Consider the following 10,379-nt stretch of genomic DNA (forward strand, 5'->3'; position numbering starts at 1 on the left):
TACTAAAATTTCACGGTGCTTTTGAAAATATTATATTTTTTTTTCTAGAACAGGGTTTTTCTTGAGAAACAGAATTAAACATATTTCAATATAATCAGGCTGTGATAAGTTAACTGTAGAAACATATAGAATGCACAATTTTCAAAAAAAAATTCAGATGTTTCAGATGTTCCATGATTTTAGCTAAAAATGAAATTTCCGAGTTATTACACATTTCAAAAGGTACTTTGAGGAACGCTTGGAGAAATACTTAGAAAAAAACTTTAGAAAATACTTATAGAAGTTCTTTTAGACATCCAGCATGTAGAGTAGTTCATGAACCTCAATGTGGCCAATGTTACATACGATTGGTTATACTTTTCAAATACATATGGAAGGTTAAGGGATCTACAAGTGCTACAAAAATTCTGGAAACAGTTATGTAAGAGTCCAAGGAGAAATACCATCAGTTCTTAGCTGTAATAAAATAAGCGGATAAATATCTAAAGAAAAACATTCGAAATTGTTGGAACAATCGTTTAAGATTTTGTTTGGAAAATTTCTTGATGCGTAAAAATTTGTCAATGAAGATGTTTTGATGATTAGATTGATTTTGATTTTTTGACTCCTGGATAATTTTTTAGACGAGTATTTGGACAATTTTTAGATGAATCCTTAAGAAACCCTTGTAATCATGCCTGGATAAACTGCTGGTATTGAGAGTTTTCCGAAGAAATGCATGAAGGACTTTTGTTTCATACATTTTTTTTATAGAAATTCAAGTAATCTATACTCAAAATATCCTTGGGGAATTTCTTGAGAAAAATTAACAAAACCCTGAAGAACTATGGGCAGAGTCACTAAAAAGCTTCCTAAAAGACTGCCAGTATGAATTCTTTAAGGATTTGTGGATGAATCTCTTGACACAATATGGAGTAATCTCTGAAAGAATTTTTGGAGTAGTCCATGGATAATTGCTTAGAAAAATTCCTGCAGAAATTGTTTGGAATTGGATTCCAGGGATAATTACTGGACTGTTTTCATTTAAATGGACAGCTGAATTTTTAACATGGATGAAATCTTGGAATAAAATTTTGGATATTCAAGTAAAGAACCCTGCAGAAATTCCAAGAAAAATCCTAAAAACATTTCTAAAAAGTAAGTGAATTCCTGTTCAAATCATAAAGAGAATCCTTTTTTGAATTCGGCAAGCAAATTATACAGATAAAGGAGACAATCATTGAAGGAATCCCTTCAAACATCTAGATAATAAGGGAATGTTGATTTCAACGAAATCACATTGGTTCAACTGAGTAGTTCAGAGATTCCCACACTTTTAAAGACACTGAATTCTCAGCTTATTTCCATATAATAGAAGTTATCTTTATTGTCAAGTATTGAACAATATTGGGATATTTGACAGAGAATCCATTCTCACAATCATACATTTGTGTTGCTAGAATATATAGGAAAAGTGTACCAGTTATGGCCATAGTGGTTCCCTATTTGGCCATATGCAAAATTTGGATAACTTTTACATTTTTAATCTTTTTGAATGTTTTAACATCAAGATTTATCTTTTATTTTACTGCTAAAACACAAAAGATTGTTTAAAATGTGAAGGGATTCAAGATATCACGTATGGCGAAATAGGGAACCATTTTGATCATAACTGGTACACCTACCCTATCGACAAACAACAAAATTAAACTCTGAATAAAACTTGAAACTTAGATTTCCGCCTACATTCAATGACTAAAACGACAGAATTTGATTTTCACATCGTTAAGAAATATATCATGTTCGTCAAAATTTATCTTATATTTTTTTTCTTTGTTTGACATACCGTTTTGTACCGTTTTTTTCAGTAGTTATTTTAGCAGATCTTCCAAAGATTCCTACAGGAGATCTTCCCATAAAATTTTCATGGACTTATACCAAAGAAGAAATGCATTAGGTTTTTTTTTTAACGGAAACCTTTACTAATATTTCTCAAGGAATTCGCCATTTATTTCGGTTATTATTCTAGAAATAGTTAAGCAGGGTACGGAATCCTCACTGATTTTCATGAAAATGTATCCTCACAACTATTTTTATCGGAAATCTACCTTGCGAATCCTCTAGATTTTACGTAACTAGTTTCAGTAATTTTCATAGAGATTACTCTGAAAGTTTTCTCACATACTAGTCCAGGATTTCCCCCAGAGATTTATTCCACCAATTCTTCCAGATCTTCCGATTTTTGTTACGAGTTTCCAAAAGAAAATCCGAATCAATCCAGAGTTGTTGAAGAAATTCTTCAAAGGATTTTTCAGGCGCACTCATATGAACTATCTCAGTAATTCCTTATTGACAACCAGGGATTTCTTTTCGAGTTCCGAAAAAAAATGAGTATCTTTTTAACATTTTTCGAGCAGTTTGTCATGTGAAATCTCCATGAAAAATTCAAAATTTCATTTAAGATTACTCAGTAAAAAAAATACAGGTGATCAGGGAATAATTTCCTTAGAAAATCCTACAGGACATAAACCAGGGATTCGATTTAATTAACGATTTATTTACAAAAGACTATCTTCGAAGACTTCCTCATGTTTCAACAGTTCATCAGAAATTTTTACGAAAGTTTTTACAAAGATTACTAAAGAATTTGTTTAAGAAATACTTTCCGGGTTTTTCAGGTGCTTATCTAATAATTTCTTTAAAAAAGCCTTGATACTTCCCAGAAGAAAATCCCGCATAAATGCCTGAGAACTACTTTGGGAAATCCTTAAAAATTTACTGGAATACTTTCTGAAGGAAACTTCGGAGGAATCTAGTAATATAAGTAACGTTAAGTAATTTCTGTAATATAAGTAGTTTAGTAATATCTGAATGTTCTTAATTGAAATCCTAAAAAATCCTGAACGGCAATTTTAGAGGAAATCTTAGAAAATCAGTGGAGGGTTCTCTAAAAAAATTATTGCTTGAAGTTGTCTTTAACGGAAATTTTGGACAAAATCCTAGCAAAATCGATTAAAGAATCACTGAATGAACTTAAAGGCCCAAACGCAATGATAGCAGAACGGCACCGGAAAGCGAAACCGGTTTGCCAGCATGGACTATAGCATACTTGTCGACATGGTTCACTTTCGTTCGTTGACAGCTCAGTCAGGATGGTGTGATTCATGCTGGCGAACCGGTTCCGCTTTCCGTTGCCGTTCCGCTATCATTGCGTTCGAGCCTTAAGGCTTTTTTTTCAAATATCTGTGAAAGAATATTTAGAATAATTTCTGAAGAAATGCATGGAGTCTCTGGAGTAATTTCTGTAGACATCCTTAAAAAATAATTTTTGAAAGTATATTGGATTTATTTCATGGGGAAATTCCTCAAGAAGGTCGTTAAAAGAATAAATAAATGTATTTTTTTTGACAAATACCTGAAATAGTTTTGAATGCCATTCCTAAAAAAAAAAAGAAAAAAAGCATGCAGTAATGCCAGCAGTAAATAATTGTAATTTCCGAAAAATTAATAATATTCATATGAAAAATGCTTGACCGGATTTTCTGCAAAAAAAGGTCTTATAAAAACTTGAACACTTTTACCGGCAGCTTCTTTTTTCTTAATTTTGCACCGTTTTTCACAAGTTTTCAAAAAAAAGCTCTTCTGTTTTTGGCATCTTGGTCGATATTTGCCTTTAGCTATCTGATTTTGAAATTATTCCGATATTCCTTGAGGGACTGACATATTTCATTGATGTGTTTTTTGATATTTTTTTCAAAATACCAAGATCTTTTTACGGTTGGAGTTGGTACCAGAAACATAAATGCTCAAAATTCAAGAAAGATCGCACCAATATGTTTAATTTTTTAACAACAGGCTCTTACTTAAGTATCGTTTTGAAAAATGAATTATCGAACATGAGAAAAATAATCTTCGGATCCAGTTGACCAATGAATAAATTCTAAAAATAAAAGAGTGTTTTGAGAGCTTATGATAAAAAACGAAAAACAAAAAAGTTTTTTCGATTAAATAATTATGTTGTAGAGGGATAATTCTTCTGATTCCTGTTTGGACAATTTTTGTGTTCGTGGTTCTTGTATGGTCTCTTTTTGATTTCCGTTGGGTCTCTTTTTTACCCTTTTCGATCTCTCTTCGGTCGCTCGAGTTTCGAGATAATCAGACGCTACCAGCCCTGCACTTTTGATATCACAGCTTATTTATTTTTTGGAATCAATCATGTAGAAAATAAGAAAATTCAAATTAAGAAACTTCCATATTCAAAACATAATTCTCATTATTGAAGTAGATATGGAAGATGTGTGGAAGCGTGAAATTCCCTTGACATCCTTGGGCATAACGTATCATCGTACCTGCCACACAATATACAAATGTAAGAATGGCAACTTTTTTTAAAGAAAGCTCTCAGTTGATGACTGTGGAAGTGCTCATAAGAACACTAAGCAGACTCTGTGAGGACGTAATGCCAAGAAGAAGATGACGAACATCTGTAGGAACGCTTTGTTCTGGAAACTTTGTTAAAATGTATAAACAAGGACAAATTAAAGACCTCCATGTCCCTTGCCAGTTGCCCAAAATTTTATGGCTCATAAGGTAATCTAGAATGCCGTGGGAAGTATACTGCGATCTGTCAAACTTGGGTATCTTTTGCAGCACCAAGGGACCAAATGCAGTACTAGAAATGGTACCCAATCTGAACCCTAGTCGGACGGCCGTCCTGGTCCTGGTCCGGACTTGGTTGAAACATTGATTTCCATATGTTTTCATGTTTTTCTGAAAACCATTCATCCAAAGTCAATGGTTGTGTTACTATTATATGTTTTATTAAACACCCTAGGAGTACTTGGCAACTTGTTTTTTTGACAACTATATTTTTTCTTTGAAAAAATTCGGCCCGAATTCGCCAATACACATGAACCTGACTTCGTCAGCACAATTTTTATTCTTCGATGTTTCCAAATGGTACCAAATTTCTTATTCCACTTTATTTTAGCCAACACTCATGTTTTGAAGATAGACTTGAGAGAATTGCACCATGTTTGATTGGGAAGTTGTCATCACCGAATTTCCAAAAAATAATGCTTCTTTAGGCTGATTTGCCACGGTAACAAAGTTTCAATAATTTATTATAACCAAGACTTTGTAATACAAATTTTACTTTGTTACGATCATGTTCTTCGCAAAATAATGATGACCAATTAACTTGTAAAGGTTTTCCAAGATTATGAGCAAATTTCAGAGTTAAGCCTGATTCGCTGCTGACAAGTAATTTATCGGCCTATCTTGATGCATGAGAAATTTCTGCAAGGAATCGATCAAGAATGCGCTTTTTTCTGATCGCAGTACGCAGTTGAAAAGAACTGTCAGTTCAATTGGGAGTCGCTGTAGAAAATTTCTGCAAGGAATCAACGAGAAATTTCTTTAACGATTCCTGTTCAGCAGCAAATCAGGCTTTAGGCAGGTTTGCTGTTGGCATGAAAACTAATCACCTATCACGACGCGTGGAAAATGTCTTCCAAGAAATGGTCACGAAAATCACATTTATTTAATTGCAGTACACAGTTGAGAAGAAATGTCATTTAAAATGGGACTCTCTGTAGGAAATTTTTTGATCCATTCAGTCAAGGAATTTCTTTACTTTTCATGAGCAAAACAGCACACTTTAGTTGTAAATAAATTTGCGGCACACTTCTTCTTCTTCTTCTTTCTGGCGTTACGTCCCCACTGGGACAGAGCCTGCTTCTCAGCTTAGTGTTCTTGTGAGCACTTCCACAGTTATTAACTGAGAGCTTACTATGCCAATGACCATTTTTGCATGCGTATATCGTGTGGCAGGTACGATGATACTTTATGCCCTGGGAAGTCGAGAAAATTTCCAACCCGAAAAGATCCTCGACCGGTGGGATTCGAACCCACGACCCTCAGCTTGGTCTAGCTGAAAAGCTGCGCGTTTACCGCTACGGCTATCTGGGCCCCGCGGCACACCTAGACTACAAATATGACATTGAGTTTAAAGCATTTAAATTTTGAAGTTTGGCTTCTCATACAAATGTTAATAATTTTCTACTACATTTCTGCAAGCCATAATCATTTTGCATGACCGTATAGACAACTAATTTTGCTTCTATTCATCAGAAAAAAATAACTTGAACATATTGAATTCATATTCAGGTTGAAAGTTATAAAGATTATCTCGCCATTACTTTTTAATATGTAACTGGACTGCCCATAACTGCATATTTGGCACATTCGACATTTTTGTCAATTTCGAGTTAATACCGTGGAGAGTCATCAAATGATGAACACTTTCGATCAATTTACTTTGCCTTTGATTGTTCTAGAAAATTCGAAAAAAATACCAAGTTGTTTTGTCACATTGGTAATTATAACCACATAACAGTCACATTGAGGTTATACATGGGCCTAGCAATGTTGTACCAAAAAAAAAAATCATCAGAAATATTTTCTGACTTTTTACCTAATATACAACATTATCTGGCCAAAATTTCAGTCTGAAATAAGCATTTTTGAGTTCTTGAGAATTTTTAGAAATTTTTAGTATTTTCCCATACTGCCACAAAATTCACGTTACTCAATGCCTACTTTTGTCAAATGTTACAAATATGCAGTTATAGGCAGTGCATCAACTTTATATTTTCCACGACATTTCCAAACAAAGTGTGTCAATTTTCATACGCATAGTAATGTATATATGCTGTCAACTCTCCCTTACTCGATATTCGATCGAGTAAGAGAATCATAGTAAAAGTAGGTTTTCATGATTACCTAGATGGTTATTTGGATTGCATTTTTACTGATTTTATGCTCTATAACTTACTCAAACGTTCCTTCAATATCAAGTTATAAATAGTTGACTGTGCAATAAAACATGAATCTAGCTATGGAAAGAGGGGTTTAGGGACAAAATGTCGAAAGCCAAAACGTCGAATGCCAAAATGTCGAATGCCAAAACGTCGAATCCCAAAACGTCGAAAGGGACAAAACGTCGAAGGGACAAAACGTCGAAAGCAGTCATTTTGGATAACTAGTGTTGCTAAGGAAAAAACGGTTGCGATGCGGACGGCGTTGGAAACAGCAAAATTTACAATTTTCATCGCGGTATGCATGGATTTTTTTTCAGAAAAATGTCACTCTTACATCCATTTCAGGGTTGGGTGACAAAATGTCGAAAGACAAAATGTCGAATGCCAAAACGTCGAATGCCAAAACGTCGAAAGGACAAAACGTCGAAAGGCCAAAACGCCGAAAGACAAAATGTCGAATGCCAAAACGTCGAATGCCGAAACGTCGAAAGAATAAAACGTAGAATACGTCAACCAGTCAAAAATAAAAAAAAATGCGATAATATATGCTAAATCGTCGACAATAAGGAATTCGATTAAAAAGGAATAATAAATAAATAAAAATGTATCGTCAAATAAAATGATTAAACAATGGTTTGGACAGTTAAAACATTGCAAAATATTCATATCGAATGTTATCATTTAGATTCCGTAATTTTTAGCTGGTCTTGGAAGGGATAATAAAAAATCAAATTGAAAATACTTTAACTTGACGGAATTGCTTAACAATTTTATTTAATCTTTGGGTTAAAAAACAATTTTGGAGTCTGTTACAAATTTCACAAATACTCATCAAGTTTAAGTCAAAAATTGAATAAAAAGGGAGGGATGTGCTTTCAAATCAAACATATAGTTGATGCTTGTATTGTTTTTTACTAGTCAGTGTTTATACGATAAAACTGCATATATTTGTCAAGTTGTCAAAATTGTAATACATTAATGTCACTAGTTTGTTCAAAGAATGAGTGTATTTTATAAGAATAAATAATACACTATTTTTTAACAGTAAATTCAATTCACCTTTACACAATAGCTACATCGTTTTTTGAGAAGTGGCTAATTGAGGTAAATAGATCATTTATCAAATAAAAAAAATAAGCTACCACGAAATTCTTACGTTATAAATATACAAAATTGTTGGATTTCTCACATACGGATACATATTGCTTTGGTGAATACGAAATTTCGTTGACCCATGACTAAAAAGGAAAATTTAACATTGTTATTTGGGCTTATTCTATGAGTTGCGTGAGGTAAGAATTTTCGGTCTCGTATTGCGAGGTGACAATTCTAGACTTGAGTGTAGCGATTCGCCGTATAAATCAAATGGAGGTTAACTTCAATCAAATCGGGAATTGTGTCCTCGCTATACGAGATCGACAATTCTTACCTCACACCACTCGTAGAAAAAACTCAATTGATATTTCCTTGATATGCCGTTGCGTGACTCCAGAGGCAATTCGTCTCCATAACATATGATGCACTCAACACATTTCAGGCTTCAGTTTCAATTTGCTTCTTGAAATGCTGCACTGCTTCTTCGCCAGTCAGAAAAGGATGTTAGATTGACATTTTTCTGAAAATTTGTTCGATGCTTACTTTGATGAAAATTGAAAGTTTTGCTGTTTCCAACGCCTTACGCATCGCAACCATTTCTTCCTTAGTAACGCTACAAAAAAAACACTGCTTTCGACGTTTTGTCTCTTCGACGTTTTGTCCCTTTCGACGTTTTGGGATTCGACGTTTTGGCATTCGACGTTTTGGGATTCGACGTTTTGTCTTTCGACATTTTGTCCCTAAACCATGCCTTTATGGGCACTGGATAAATAATTATTGTTCAATTTTCTCGTGAAATCAGAACTAATAACCACCAATTCAAACAACGTGAGAAAGTGAACATACAGGTACTCCCACGAATCGCTTGAGCTGTGAGAACCCCTGACGTCATACTTTTTATGAATGGTCGCATACCCTTCACATTCGCTGGTGTGCCAGCAACCGGGACAAATCCCCGCACCACGACACACATCCCATTCAAGATGGCGCTATTCATGCGGGAGACACCGGAGACACCGTCTCGGCTCGGATGTAAACAACAAACAGTACCGTTCGAAAGTGACAGCCAGACCGTCGGCTTTGGAGGTAGTGGTGATTAGAGTGCCTGTAAACAAGAGTGACGTCATGTTCCAGTTTTGACAGGTCTCCTGCTCGATTGGAACGCGGATTTGTATGGAAATGACAGTTCGCCGCTGTTCCAATTTTGACATTGACGCCACTCTTATCTAGATCCACTCTGGTGGTGATCTGTCGTCTGGCTTGCGTTCGTGTATGATGCAAACTCATACAGCCGCAGATCGAAGACGGCCAAACTTGCACGTCCTAGCGGTGTGTGCCTACTTTGTCCGAAATAACATTATCCGTTTCGCGGTGTGAAGCGACCCGCATTTTATTTGTCCCGTCAAATCGTACCTATACCACCATTTTTACATTATCCAGCTCATAGTGGGTTTCATGTGTGATGTCGTACACCTATTTGTCCGTGTGACGGGCGGTCGTGAAAATCGATTCCGACGTGAATCTCGGTTCGTAGTTTGCGGTGGTGTTTTTGGAGTGTTGTTTTGGGCTTAAATTTCTTAGTGAAAAATCGTGATTTAGGAAGTGGACCTAGTTGGCTGTGCTGTGGCAGTGGACAGGCGAGTGATCGGTGGTGTTTTGGTTTTCTATCTTGTGCTGGCGGTGGATTATTTATCTTCGCATTCGATCCAGGTAAGCGCGGAGAGGATCCAGAAACACTTTTTTTTTGTTCATGTTTCTCCTTGAAGTGGACGATGGTAGTGGAGAAACACGCACACAAGGGAACGGTTTTTTACGCAAAGTTTGGATTAAGGGGGTGTGAGAATGTGCAAACGCAGTTGGCGGTGGCGGCGAAGAGTGCTGTATGGAAAATGTCATCCTCTATGGGTGCTTTGATTTGGCGAAGACGGCGGAAGATTATCCTAAGCTTAGGGGGAACTGCAGACAAAAATTCAAAAAATTCGCCAACCAGCCATAAAATTTGGAGCCATCAACAGCCTTCCGGTTAGCTGGAATTGCACTTTCGGTGCATAACTGAGTGTTTTTGTTATGTAAACAATAAATGCTTCACTGCAAGACTCGGCAGTGATTTTTGTGCTGGCGCTGCGCTGTTATATTTTCAACCAGCAACAGCCAAACATGTTGGGTATTGCTGCCTTTCGTTGGTTTCGTTTATATTGAAGCTACTACACTCGTGTGGAGTTGTTCCATCGCGGGTGTACATATCATGATGCTTGAGGTTCGCTGTTCTTTCACCTCACAAGATTGAAGGAGGAGTTGCAGTGCTGCCAGCGTATGAAAACTTGAATAAGAATCTTAAATATTATTGTTAAAAAAATGTCGACTATTTTATTTCATAAGAACTTAACTGGCATCCCAAGTAACCAAAAGTTAAGATAAAAGGGAATGTTTTTTCTTAAGCAGCTCATTTTTTAAGTAATTACCCATACTTACCATAAATGTTAG

This window comes from Aedes aegypti, chromosome 2, assembly GCF_002204515.2.
Source record: "Aedes aegypti strain LVP_AGWG chromosome 2, AaegL5.0 Primary Assembly, whole genome shotgun sequence".
NCBI classification, from domain to species: domain Eukaryota; kingdom Metazoa; phylum Arthropoda; class Insecta; order Diptera; family Culicidae; genus Aedes; species Aedes aegypti.